Raw genomic sequence first — 14,721 nt, forward strand, 5'->3', positions numbered from 1 at the left:
CGCCCAGCGCCCTGCAGCTGGGCCAAGCGAGTTAGAAGGGGCACTCGATTTTAACTCGGGAGGTGAACTAAGGGGAGGTCAAGATTCCAAACGCCCCCAAATGCTTGCAGAGAGGTAAGGTAATGGGGGTGGGGAGAGCGCTCCAAAGCCCGGCCCCCTGAAAGTTGGCCTCGCCCATTAACCAAATCACTCAACTCCCCTAGCCGGTTGGGTCACTTGGGGGATTTTTCTCTCTGAATGTGATTGTTCCTCTGCTTTTTTTTTTTTTCTTGAGGGGGGTTCCCTCCTGCTCAGGTCACCTTAGTTTCCCCGGAAACCCCTCGAAACCCATAACTCATCTACCCTGCCGCGGAACCCGAGCCCCAAGGCCGCGTGAAATTGCACTGTCTCCGGCCGCTTCCTCCTCCAGACCCGGCGCCGGCCCGGCCTCTCCCGGGGATTTGGTTGGGGGGCGGGGGTGGTTTCCAGCCTGGGAACAGACCCGAAGCCCGCCTTTCCATTTCCACCCGGGGAGGGGCTCCCGCACCTGTCGCCGTCCCCTCTGCTGCCCCCCACGGCCGCCTGGGAGAACAGCTGCCTCCCCTGCCACCCGAGTCTGACCGCGCCGTCGGGGCGGCTGGAGTTCTGCTGCTCTTCTAGGGACTTAGATGGGTACACGGTCCCAACCGCAGGTGCTCACACCTTCCCAGGAGCCTTCCAAGCCCGGGCTGCCGCTAGAAAGGCGGAGGAGGGGGCACCAGACACTGCATCCACCGATGGCCTGGATGCTTGGCGCATCCTGGCCAGAGGAGGTCTGGTGCACCCTGTCTGGCTGCCCCCAAACGCCGCCAGCCTCTAGGCGGACCTGCTGGCGCCCCCTGGTGCCAAACCGGCGTCTATGAGGCCCCACAACTGATATTTTGGATCTCACCCGGAGAACCTAATTATTTTCTCCCTGGTTTTCAAGCCTGAAGACGTCAAGAACAATTGAGTCTTAGAGAAGAAAAAATTCAGCGCTGGCTGGTGTGGCTCAGAGGATTCAGCGCGGGCCTGCAAACCAAAGGGTTGAGGGTTCAATTCCCAGTCAGGGCACATGCCTGGGTTGCAGGGGCTCATGAGAGGCAACCACACATTGATGTTTCTCCCTTTCTTTCTCCTTCCCTTCCCCTCTCTCTAAAAATAAAAAAATAGAAAAATTTCACCTCTCACTCCGAGCCAAGGCTACTGGCTAAAATTCTTTAAAACTTCCTCTGTATTGATATACACCCTAGAGGGCCCACTTTTCTAGAGGGGCCCATCTGCTGGAGGCTTACCTTTGCCCTAGGGAATTGGCCTCCTGACTACTTGCCTAACAATCCCAATAATAGTAGTAACAACAGTGAAACATTAACATGTACATACATAAACCATACAATTTAGAGAATGTTTCACTTAACGTAAAAATGATGTGTGCTAGGCAGATACCAGTCTACATTTTATGGAACTGGAAGTGTGTGACTTCTCCAAGGTCATCCACTTGGTGACGGTGGATCAGGAGGAGGGGCCCAGGTTTTTGCCTGGGATTTATGTCACGTAGAGACTGAAGCTTCATCTGCTCAGAATCAAACTCATATCAGATAACTGAACTAATACTATAAAAGGAATCTTCCATTTTGTCATTCACCCACCTCAACCTCTGTTCAAGGCCCTGGTTCCAACAGAGGAAAACCCTCCTTAGATTCTTTATTCTAAAACAGCTGTATCTATAAAGGTTGTTTGGAGTTATTGAGAAAAGGCCAGTGGAGCTCTTAGTTAGTGTGTTGTGCTGGAACTTTAGAAGTATTCAATGAATGCTAATGGTATTAATTCCTGTTATCAACAACTGCCCCCTTCCCTCCACTCCCCAACTACATCCCAAGGTGTGTTTGCTGGTATCCATTCTCCAATGTGCAGAGAAACATCAAGCTCAGACCATCGGGGATATAAACCCTGGGTAATGCTGACTGGAGGCCATCTCTGTTTGGTGCGACCCTGACTGAATAAATAAAAGGGGAGGCTTTATTTACAAAAGCCTTCTGCATCTATCCAGCATCCCTTTATCTTTGCTTACACTTAACTGATGACTTTGGTTCTTATTTTACTGTGAAAATAAAAGTAACCAGAAGAAAACATCCTACCTATCTTACTACCACCAATCTGGCCAGTTTTCCTCCATCCTCATTTACACACTCTGACTTCCATCTTGTTACAATGAATTGTCCTTGCTGCTAGTTAAGCCGACTCTCATTCCCTCATTCCTGCCCCTCCCCCCACCCCGCCTCCCGTTCTACACCACAGTCCATTCCTTCTTGCCTTTCTCCTGTATTATCCCTCTTTCCTATATTATCCAATTTCCTCTGTACTGGATCATTCTCACTAACATACAAATGTGCTATAATATCTGCCGTAAAAACAACAAGCCCTGGCCGGTGTGGTTCAGTTGGTTGTATCATCCTGTAACCAACCAGGGCACCCTTGTAAACCCTTAATAAAGGTGAACTGATTTTGAAATCAAAGGCAAAGACAAAACAAAACACATTTTCTCTGAGCTTCATAGCCCGTTGCTCCTAACTGCTGCAAGGTGTTCGAGCACATGGACTCCTAGTCCGATCATTGCCCCTCGTTTCTGGCTGCCGCAGCGATGCTGCAAGAGCGATAAATACCTTTGTACACATCTCCTTTGGGTCTGCGATGGTTTGTGCATGTGAGCTCCACTCAGTGGTGGGGTTTCTGTAACCCAGCTTCCTCACTGATACTTGACATTGTGCAAGTTTCCTTTTTTTCAATTTTGCCATGAATTTTAAAATTTCAATACATTTTTTCCATTTCTGATTTTTAAAATTATTATCTGTAACCTTTGGAAACTAATCACATGAAACCACAAAATTGGCAAATGTCTTCAAATCTATATATAAAACAGAAAACGTGTCTACTTTCAAACTCTCATTTATTAGTGTCCCATTCAATTAAAAATAAAGGCAGCTTCGAAGATAGTCTTACATAATTCTTTTATTTTTTTTTAAAGATTTTACATATTTATTTTTTAGAGAGGGAGGGAGGGAGGGAGAAAGAGGAAGAGGAACATCAATGTGATTCAGAGAAACATCAATCTGTTGCCTCTCACTCGCCCCTGGTGGTGGGGGGGGCACCTGGCCTGCAAACCAGGAACGTGGCGTGACTGGGAATCAACCTGAGACATTTCGGTTTGCAGTCTGGTGCTCAGTCCACTGAACCACACAAGCCAGAGGGCTACCATTGTTCTAAAAGAAAACTGTTCCTTTTAACTTTACACCCACCTCACACTGCAATTTCAAAATATAATTAATGACCTGGCTGGCGTGGCTCAGTGGATTGAGCGCGGGCCTGCCAACCAAACAGCTTCGGTTGGATTCCCAGTCAGGGCACATGCCTGGGTTGCAGGCCAGTTCCCAGAAGGGGATGCACGAGAGGCAACCATACATTGATATTTCTCTCCCTTTCTCCTCCCTTCCCCTCTAAAGATAAGTAAATAAAATCTTTTAAAAAAACATAATGAATGTATTTCTTTAACTATTCATATGTTTGAGCATTTCAAAATTTTCTTCTATTTTATCTCTTGCATGCATTCCCTGTTCATTTTTCTTTGCCAGTTTTCCTATAGGGATTCCCATAGTTTTATATCAATTTGCAGCAGTTTGTTATGTTAGATATTAGTCCTTTGTTGGTTTTATTTTTATTTATTTTAGAATCTTTGCAAGAGTTTATTTGAGCTAAGGTGACAACATATTCTGAGGAACAAGATCTCAAATGTTCCCCTCTTCATTGGTTTTAGACATTGCAAATATCTCTTGCCAACTTGCATCATTAACTTTGCCAATATAGTCTTGTCTATTAACAGAAATCCTTAATTTTGGTATAATCTGATTAGTCGATTTTACTCATGGTTTGTGAATCTCGTTTTGAATTTTTGTAAGAGTTTATTTGAACCAAACTAACAGCCTATTCAGGGGAGTAAGGCCTCAAATGCTCCAGAGAAAAAGTTTTGCAGCTTCTTTTCTGCATTTGAAACAAGGAGGGAATGTAAGGAAAACTACGGGGAGGTGGGATGAAGTAAAACAGGTTGGTTTGTGTGGGGTCGTTAATGAGATTATGAGCTCTCTAGGGTGGTTACAGTTTATTTCAAAGGTGAGTTAACCTACATGCTAGAAACAGTGCACAGGACTTGCTTAAGGCAAAGATAAGCCTTCTACTAAAAAGTTTTGTGCCTAGGGTGTGACTACTCACCCTGACCTACCGAATGGGAGTTTATGATCAGACCACCCTGTGAGGTTACTTTTTTCATCCACACTGTAGACTCAGCATGGATTTTCTTTGAAAGTGCCAATTTACTTTAAGGTGGGAAACAGGTGCTGAGAGAGTGACTGCCTCTTGGTCTCCTGATTTGAAGTCTGGGCTCTTCCTGCAGCGGCACTGTCCTGAGGGTAGCCCTAGGTTCTTAGCCATTGCCTGCAAGGTGGGAAATGTTGCCGCATCGGGCCAAGACCCCAGTCCAGTACTCAAAAAGAGGCTGCCTAGAGCTCCACACACCAGGAAGGGGGGACAGCCTGCACATAGCAAGTGTCCACAAACCGTGAAAGAGCAAGGCATTCTCCACGGAAATGATTGTGACCCTGAGGGGACAAAAATCATACATACAGTGTACAAACACACACCCCTATTTACCATATGTATAATATACAGTAAAGAAACACAGAGTATATCTGTGGCATTAAAATTGCACGTGGGACTAAGATCCTGGCCACCAGTTACATGTGTGGGGTTTTCCACACACCAAACGACTCTCCAACGCCTGCTGAGGGTCCTACCATTCAGCTCAGTTCTGACATGATCTAGCCAGACAGTGTCCGATCCTTACAGGACTGCGTCTGCCACCTCCCTTCACACGCCAGTCCAGGTACCACCTGTGCTTCTGACTTACCAGCTAGAGGTTGGCTTCCGATGACCCCCTCTTCAGGTTTGATTAATTTGCTAGCACAGCTCCCAGAACACAGTGGAACATTGAAATTCATTAGATTGCCACTTAATTATAAAAATATAATTCAGGGACAGCCAGCTGTAAGAGATGCATAGGGCAAATTATGGAGGAAGGACACAGGTTCTCATGCCTTCTCTGAGTACACCACTTTTCTCCAAATGTCCAGCCATTCACCAACCCTGAATTTTTCTTTTATTAATTCCAGAGAGAGGAGAAGAGAGATAGAAAAACATTGATGTGAGAGAGAAACAGATCAGTTGCCCTGTGCACCTGCCCTGACTGGGAATCAAACCCACAACCTTTGTATCTGCAGGACCACGCCCAGCAAAGCCACAGTGGCTAGGGCTGATCTTGATATTTTTTAAAAATATATTTTATTGGCCCTGGCTGGTGTAGCTCAGTGGATTGAGCGCGGGCCTGAGACTCAGACGATCGCGGTTCGATTCTCAGTCAGGGCACAGGCCTGGGTTGCAGGCCAGTTCCCTGCAGGCCAGTTCCCGGCAGGGGACGCACAAAAGGCAACCACACATTGTTGTTTCTCTCCCTCTCTCCTTCCCTTCCCCTCTAAAGATAAATAAATAAAATCTTTAAAATATATATATATATTTTATTGATTACGCCATTACAGTTATCCTATTTTTCCACCTTCATTCCCCTCTACCTTGCACATCCCTCCACCACCATTCCCCCCCTTTCGTTTATGTCCATGTGTCACAAGTTCTTTAGATTCTATATTTCCCATACTATTCCTGCCCTCCCCCCTATCTATTTTCTACCTACTGTCTATGCTACTTATTCTCTGTACCTTCTCCCCCCTTCCCCTCCTCCCACTCCCCTGTTGCTAACCCTCCATGTGATCTCCATTTCTATGGTTCTGCTCCTGATCTAGCTGTCCTGTTGGTTTGCTTTTGTTTTAGGCGTGGTTGTTAATATCTGTGAGTTTGCTGTCCTTTCACTGTTCATATTTTTATCTTCTTTTTCTTAGATAGGTCCCTTTAACATTTCATGTAATCAGGGCTTGGTGATGATGAACTCCTTGAACTTGACCTTATCTGAGAAGCACTTTATCTGCCCTTCCATTCTAAATGAAAGCTTTGCTGGATAAAGCAATCTTGGCTGTAGGTCTTTGGATTTCATGACTTGGAATACTTCTTTCCAGCCCCTTCTTGCCTGTAAGGTCTCTTTTGAGAAATCAGCTAACAGCCTGATGGGCACTCCTTTGTAGGTGACTGTCCCCTTATCTCTTGCTACTTCTAGGATTCTCTCCTTCATTTTGGTCTTGGCTAATGTAATGATGATGTGCCTTGGTGTGTTCCTTCTTGGGTCCAACATCTTTGGGACTCTCTGAGCTTCCTGGATTTCCTGGAAGTCTATTTCCTTTGCCAGACTGGGGAAGTTCTCCTTTATTATTTGTTCGAATAAGTTTTCCACTCATGGCTGTTTCTTTTCCCCTTCTGGTACCCCTATAATTCAGATGTTGGAATGTTTAAAGATGTCCTAGAGGTTCCTAAGCCTCTCCTCATTTTTTGAATTCTTGTTTCTTCATTCTTTTCTGGTTGGATATTTCGTTCTTCCTTCTGGTCCACTCCATTGATTTTATTCCCAGTTTCCTTTCCATCGCTATTGGTTTCCTGTGCATTTTCCTTCATTTCAATTAGTTTAGCCTTCATTTGTTCCTCTAATTTGTGACTAAAATCAACCAGTTCTGTAAGCATCCTGATCACCAGTATTTTGAACTGTGCATCTGACAAGTTGGCTATCTCTTGGTTGCTTAGAAGTATTGGCTCTGGGGCTTTGAGCTGTTCTTGAGCCATAACGATTTGGTCTGTTTGTGCCTGTTACGTATGAGGGGCGGAGCCTTACGTGTTCTCCAGGGTGGGGCAGCCCAGTTGCTGGGTTGTGATGCTGTATGTGGGGGTGGGGTCAGAGAGGGGCAATGGCATTTGTTCTGCTCTCAGATTTTGGTCCCCTATGCCGCTTCCCACAAGCAAACCGCCCCCCCCCATGCCAGCTCCCGGATGTATGGGCCTGTGCACCCTCCAGGACCCTGTGGGTCTCTCCAACAAACTCTCTGTGAGCCTGGGAGCCTCTCCTGGAACCTTGACCCTGAAAGTTTTTCCAATTGGTGCTTTTAGGCTCTTAATTCCTGTCGCTGGAGCCCTAGCCTGAGCAGTCTGTCTCACTGCTTGCTCCTTTGCTTGGTTTATCTGCGTGCAAATGTGTGACTGCGGTCAGCCAGCCACCTTGCACCCTCACTGGGTCCGCCCATTATCACCCCACACCTGGGATCTGCCTACCTCCACCTGTGCTCCTGGGTTGGTCCCGCCAATCTTTCCTGCCTGATCCCGCTCCGCCGATGACTCCACCCCTCTTACGAGTCTGGCTGAATGGTTCCTTGTTGTCGGACTTTGGTACAGTTCAATTTTCTGTGTTTTGGTTGTGTTTTTGTTACTAAAACTTTGTTGTCTTTGAATTTGGTTGTGTGAGAAGGCACAGTGTTTCCACCTATGCCTCCATCTTGGCCAGAAGTCCAGATCTTGATATTTTTAAAGACTTTCTTCCCCAGTCTTGTAGCACATGTATTGAGGTATAACTGAGATATACAATAAACTGCACATTGTTAAAGTCTACAATCTGATGAGTTTTGACAAAGGTATATAACCCAGTCAAGATAATGAACATATCTATGACCCAGGAAAATTTCCTCCTGCCCTTTGGTCATCCCTCCCTCCTCCTGCCCATAATCTCCCCTGCACCACCCCAGGATGTGTATGTCCAGTAGTTCTAGTGTTGCTTGTTGAAAGTAGTGGATCATAATACTAAAAAAATTCTAGTACTGCATAGTAAAAGTGGATATTTTTGTTTATTTTTAGGGAAGAAAATGTCAGGGGAGGTGTTTTACATACAGAATCCTTTCAACTGGAACTTGACATAAATACTTAGACAAAATAAAAATTATATGCCAAGTAAGTTTCATAAAACATATAGCCTGTGCAAGAGTATTTAATGCAAAAAACAAAAACACACACACATACACAATTAGAAGGAGTAAGAATGTTAGAAAAGATTTCTGACTACAGCCAACAATATTATCCAATAAATAGTAGTTATGATTCTAAAACTAGATAATAAAAATGCATAAAATGAATGTTATTGTTTCATTTCATTTGTAGATGTATATACAAATATCCTAAGTAAAATACTGAAAGGTAAGAGGTCGGAATGTCAGGATGGGCAGGGTAGGACAAAATGGTGGCTGAACTACAACCCAAAAAAGATGGCTGACATCAAACCAGAGAGCTGAAATGGTGGGCTTTGCTAAAATGGATATCTGCATAGCAACCTGAGCCTGAGGAAAGCCATCAATGATATATTGCTGCTTTGTTCGAAGGGGACCAATCCCCAGCTCCCACGAAGAGAGCCAACCAAAATAAAACCCCGCCACATTCCCTACTTGGGCATGACTTCCCTGGCCCCACTCTGCAGACTGGAGAACCTTGCCTGAGTGTGCAAACCCCAATGAAGCTCTATACTGCCTAACTTTGTGGCTGATTGGCATTTTCTTCCTTGGCAGAGCCTAAGAAAACCTTTCAAATACTAGTTAACTTAATAAAACTTAATAACTTAATCAGTTTATTAAAAATAATTATCTGCACACTTTTTTTCTAGCTTCTGAAAAACTTGCATGAGCCTTATCCTGGTAGCTCAGTGGGTTAGAGCATTGTCCTGATATGCTAAGGTTGTGGGTTCAATTCCTGGTCAGGGCACATATAAGAGTCAACCAATGAATGCATAAATAAGTGAAACAGCAAATCGATGTCTCTCTAAAATCAATCAATAAATAAAAAATTTTAAAAACTTGCATGAAGTAGTAAGAAATCATTCTAGAATGGATGCTGATTTCTCTAACTTAACTAAAGTCAGTAGAACATATCTGTGAAATCATCCGGATCAAGACTTTAAGGTAGGGCCCTGGCTGGTGTGGCTCAGTGCATTGAGTGCCAGCCTGCAAACCGAAGGGTCACCGGTTAAATTCCCAGTCGGGACACATGCCTGGGTTGCAGGTCAGGTCCTCAGTGAGGCAACCACACATTGATGTTTCTCTCCCTCTCTTTCTCCCTCTCTAAAATTAAATAAACTCTTTTTAAAAAAAAATACTTTAAGGTAGAAGTCTTTGATTAGCATTTTAATTACTTTAATGCTTGTTAGTGTTTTCAAGTTTTGAATTTTTTTCTTGACCCATTTTGCTGTTTATATTTTCTCAGAAATCTAGGTTTATAAATTCATTAGTATATAGTTAATAATACTGTTATGTTTTAAATTATTTTTTAAAGATTTTATTTATTTACTTTTACAGAGAAAGGGAGAGGGAGGAAGAAAGGGAAATGAACATCCATGTGCAAAAGAAATATCAGCTGGTTGCCTCTCACATGCCTCCTATTGGGGAACTGGCCCAAAATCCAGGCTTTGGTCCTGACCAGGGATCAAACTGACAAACTTGTGGTTCACAGGCAGGCACTCAATCCACACCAGGCAGGATGATGCTGTTATTTTTTAAAATCTGTTATGTCCCTGTGTTGTGTCTGTGTCCCGTTTTCATTGTGTATTTTGTCTATTTGTACATTGTTGTTTTGGGTTGGAGGCTTTTTTTTTGTCTTTAGCACTCTAGCTAGAGTTCTCTTTGTCTCTTCTCTTTATTATTCTCTCATTTCCTTTATTCTTTTTTCTTCACATTTCTAGTAGCTTTGGCCTGTTAACTATACCCTTCAAGATCTCTGTTCTCTTATCATTTCCAAACACCACCACACCAATGTTATCAGGTTTCCACGTTCAGAGATGTACCCTTTAAGCCCTCTACCATTTCTTCTGCTTGAACATTCCTCAGCCCACGGGCAATACCATCACCAATACGGGCATGATACATCAGTTTCTGAGAGGGTATGTCAAAATCTCCAGTTTTAATCTTTGATTCATTCTTGAACTTTTTTGTTTCTTTCTAATGTATTTCATATTTACATCTCTAATTAAAGCTTTTAGTTATATCCTAGAAAATTGGACAAACTTTTATTTAGTTTTTTAATTCAAGGTTTACTAATAGTATGCTGCTAATAGTTTAGTTTCTCAACATTTGGAGATTTAAGAAGCTATCTTTTGGGGGAGTGGGAGGGTTACTTCACCAGGCATTACTCCCACATTCTGAAGGCTGGAAATCTAGGACCAGAGTGCTGGTGTGGTTGGGTTCTGGCGAGGCTCTTTTCCTGGGCTTCAGATGGCTGTCTTCTCATGGAGGGAGGGAGGGAGAGAGGGAGAGAGAGGTTATTTTTTGTATTCTATTTTATTTTAAATTTTACTTATTTATTTTTAGAGACAAAGGAAGGTAAGGAGAGAGGGAGAGAAACATCAATGTGTGGTTGCCTCTTGCGTGCCCCGCACTGGGGACCCGGCCTGCAACCCAGGCATGTGCCCTGACCGGGAATCAGACTGGGGACCGTTTGGTTTGTAGGCCAGCACTCAATCCACTGAGCCACACCAGCCAGGTCAGGGCTATCTTTGATCTTTTAATTAGTAATTTTTCATGATATTGCATTACAGTCATAGAACATAGGCTGTAATATTAATGCTTCAAATGTGGTATTAAGGCTTCCTTTGTAACTTTATAAAGTAATTTTTGTAAATGTTTCATCTGTACTCAAAAAAGTGTATTATCTCCTGTCTGGTGTAGCTCAGTGGATTGAGCGTGGGCTGCCAACCAAAGAATCGCCAGTTCGATTCCCAGTCAGGGCACACACTTGGGTTTCGGGCCCTGTCCCTGGTACAAGTCCCTGGTACAGGGTGCACGAGAGGCAACAACACATTGGCAATCCTCTTCCTCTAATTCTCCTTCTCTTCATCTCTTTCTAAAAATGAGTAAATAAAACCTTTTAAAAAAGTATATTATCTGTTTTTTAGATGGAGAATTCTCCATAGGGAATGTTTTAGGCTTATTAATTATATTATTTCAGATCTTCTGGATCTCCTATCATTTGAATGCTTGATTAATTTGTTTCTAAGAGAGCTATGTAAATATTTCCAGTTCCAAGTTGATATTTTCTTTCCTAAATTTATTGACTGATTTTTATAACCATAAAATGGGGAGAATAATTGTACTTACTGATAGGATTGTAACAAAGAGTGTGAGTTAATACATGTGAAGCCTGAGGAGCAGGCCTGGCACATAGAAAGTACTCAATAAAGTTAACAATTACTATTTGTATATTACTATATGAGTATATGTATGTATTACTATAAATTACTATATAAATAGTAAGAGTTAACTTTATTGAGTTAGCTATTTTGCCTATATTGCCAAGCACATTTTTGATGGCTATGTTTTCTTGCTCTCTTACTTATTTTATTATTACTGTATGTAACACTGTATTTTGTCCCGTAATTTTTTTGCCTTGAATGTTGTCACATACTGAAATGCCAGGTCCCAGTCAGTCTGTAGACTGCAGCTGCAGAGGAACTACTGAGAAGCCGCAAAAATGCTGTCTGTGCGAGTCGCGGGGGCCCTGGCCCGTGCAGGCCCTCCGTGAGCCGGGCTGGTCTCTGAAAATGCTTTGGGATCATCCTTCATTGCTGGAAGGAATCTCTGTGCCTCTAACACTCGTCTTCAAAGGTTGGCATTGCCAAAATGTCCTCTGTCCTTGAAAAGCTTATTCTTGGAGCTGATACCTCTGTTGACTTTGACCAGACCAGGCATATCTTACGTATTGGTGATGGTATTGCCCGTGGGCTGAGGAATGTTCAAGCAGAAGAAATGGTAGAGGGCTTAAAGGGTACATCTCTGAACGTGGAAACCTGATAACATTGGTGTGGTGGTGTTTGGAAATGATACACTAATTAAGGAAGGAGATACTGTGAAGCAAACAGGAGCCATTGTGGATTTTCCCATTGGCAAGGACTTGTTGGATCGTGTAATAGATGCCCTTGGCAATGCCATTGATGGAAAGGGTCCAACTGGTTCCAAGGCCAGTAAGCAAGTCGGCCTGAAATCCCCTGGGATCTTTCCTAAAATCTCTGTGGGAACCAATGCAGACTGACAGACTGGCAAAACATCAATTGCTACTGACATAATCATTAACCAGAAATATTTCAATGATGGAACTGATGAAAAGAAGCTGTACTGTATCTACATTGCTATTGGTCAGAAGAGAGCCACTGTTGCCCATTTGGTGAGGAGACTTACAGATGCCAGTGCCATGAAGTATACCCTTGTGGTTTCAGCTACTGCTTCTGATGCTGCCCCACTTCGTACCTGGCTCCTTATTCTGGCTGTTCTATGGGAGAATATTTTAGGGATAATGGCAAACATGCTTTAATCACCTATGATGACTTATTCAAACAGACTGTTGCTTATCATCGGGATGTCTTTGCCACTGCGCCGGCCTCCTGGCTGTGAGGCCCATCCTGCTAATGTGTTCTGCCTACACTCTGATCTGCTAGAGAGAGCAGCCAAATGAAGGATGCGTTTGGTGGTTGCTCCTTAACTGCTTTACCAGTCAGAGAAACACAAGGTGATAATGTGTCCGCTTACATTCCAACAAATGCCACTTCCATCACTGACAGACAGATCTTCTTGGAAACAAAACTGTTCTACCAAGACATTGGCCCTGCCATTAATATTGGTGTGTCTGTGTCCCATGTTGGACATGCTGCCCAAACCAGGGCCATGGAGCAGGTGGCAGGTACCATGAAGCTGGAATTGGCTCAGTATCTTGAGGTTGTTGCTTTTGCTCAGTTTGGTTCTGATGTCCATGCTGCCACTCAGCAACTCTTGAGTTGCGGTGTGCATCTGACGGAGTTGCTGAAGCAAGTATAGTAGTCCTCCCTGGCTACTGAAGAACAAGTGACTGTTATTTATGTTGCTATATAAGGTTGTCTTGATAAACTAGAGCTCACACTAGAGGCCGGTAAGGTCACAAAGCTTGAAAATGCTTTTTTGTCTTATGTTGTCAGCCAACACCAAGCCCTATTGGGCACTCTCGAAGCTGACAGAAAGATCTCAGAACAGTCAGATGCAAAGCTGAAAGAGATTGCAACAAACTTCTTGGTTGGATTTAAAGCTTAACCTTCTATAGATTCACATGAAATACCAGTTTGGTTTTGTCATTGTTTCTTCTAGTAATCGGTTCCATTTGTAAAAGCATTGCTCTCATACTCCAGATGTACAGAAATCACCTTAAAAATAGAGGTTCCATATTGCGTGGTAGAGAAAATATCCCAATCTACTTATGGTTTATTTTTGCTTGGTAAAGCTTTTCACCTAATCACAGATGGAGTTTCCAGGGAATTCTAAAGTGGAGATTAACGTGCAGACAATTTATTAGTGAGAGCTCTTGGGATCCACACTTGTAGGAAAGAAGCAGGGTTGGAGAGGAGAAGTTGGACTGCTGAGCAGTCACAATGCTTCGGCTAATTCTGAAGGGACCTCTGAAAAAAAGTTTTTAATAATCCTACTCTCTAGAGAGCAACTGTTTCACCAAGGCATCTGACATACTTGCCACTTCCTGCTCAACCAGTACAGTTTGCATAATGTTATCAATATAGAAGGTCAGTAGAGAGTTTTGAGAGATGTCCAGCTACTCGGTTATCTCCAAATCATTTTATGACAGAGGCCAGGAGAGTTAACATAGCCCCAGGGAAGGCCGTGCGTGTTTATGGTTGTCTTTTCCAAGAGAGTTTGAGTGATTTCTGTTCTCCTTTCTGACAAGGCAGGAAAATAATGCATTTGCCAGATCTAAGGTTGTATACTGTGTACCTGCTAATCTGCTGCTATACCACACATGGCAAGGCAGCTGCAAGGAGGGGACTTTGTTGACCTTGCAGTAGTTTGCTGTCATTCCCCAGGATCTGTCAGGTGTTTGCAGGAATTAGGTTGGTGAATTAAATAAAGATATGATGAGGACTACTACCTTTGCATTCTTTTAAAATTATATATATATAACGGTACAGCACAGAGGTCTTTTAATTATTTTTTATACCTACCATGCTATGAATTTATAGGGAATGGGTTCCAGGAGCTCAGGTTCCTCTCCGCTGGTTCTCAGGCTGCTCCGGCACTTCTGTTGAACACAAGTACCATTCTCTTTGGCTTCCTTCTTTCTCTAATCATTTGCCTTCACATGTTTCAGGAAGGTATCTTAGTCAGCTCTTAGAATGCTCAATATATTCAATACCTACATTACTTCTCTTGGCGGGAATGGGCAAATTCTCTTTTGCCCTGTTTGTTACAGCAATGCCAACAACATGCTGGGTAACATTATAGACTCATCCAATTTTGGCCTGGTAGCATGTGTGGGGCATTTCTTCTTGTATAGTGCTCATGCCCTTGATGTCTACAATATCACGTTTCTTGTAGTGTCATGAGTGTATGGCCAAAGGAATAAGTCCATGTTTTTTAAAAAGCCTAGAGAATAGACACCAGGTGCCTCGTGTGTTTCCCATTCTGTTGGTCATTTTGGCAAATTACCGGAAGATGGAGATTCTGTCCCAAAGGAAGCACTCTCTACCCTCCTTTTTATTTTATTTTTATTTTAATTTACTTTTTATTTTTTGCCTAAGCATCGGATATAAATTCTCCTTTACTGGAGACACTCTGGACTCTTGTCAGTCCAGACATAGCACCAGAGAAATCTGCAAACAACTTACTCTCTTTATTTCATCCCATA

At 43.2% G+C, this 14,721-nt stretch overlaps 1 pseudogene; it reads left to right on the plus strand.

Moving 5' to 3' along the window:
* Window positions 1-11,464: 11,464 nt before the first annotated feature.
* LOC118975898 (ATP synthase subunit alpha, mitochondrial-like) lies at window positions 11,465-13,239 on the plus strand (annotated as a pseudogene).
* Window positions 13,240-14,721: the final 1,482 nt, after the last annotated feature.

This window comes from Sturnira hondurensis, unplaced genomic scaffold, assembly GCF_014824575.4.
Source record: "Sturnira hondurensis isolate 20B ecotype Veracruz unplaced genomic scaffold, ASM1482457v3 Scaffold0020601, whole genome shotgun sequence".
Classification (NCBI taxonomy): Eukaryota; Metazoa; Chordata; class Mammalia; order Chiroptera; family Phyllostomidae; genus Sturnira; species Sturnira hondurensis.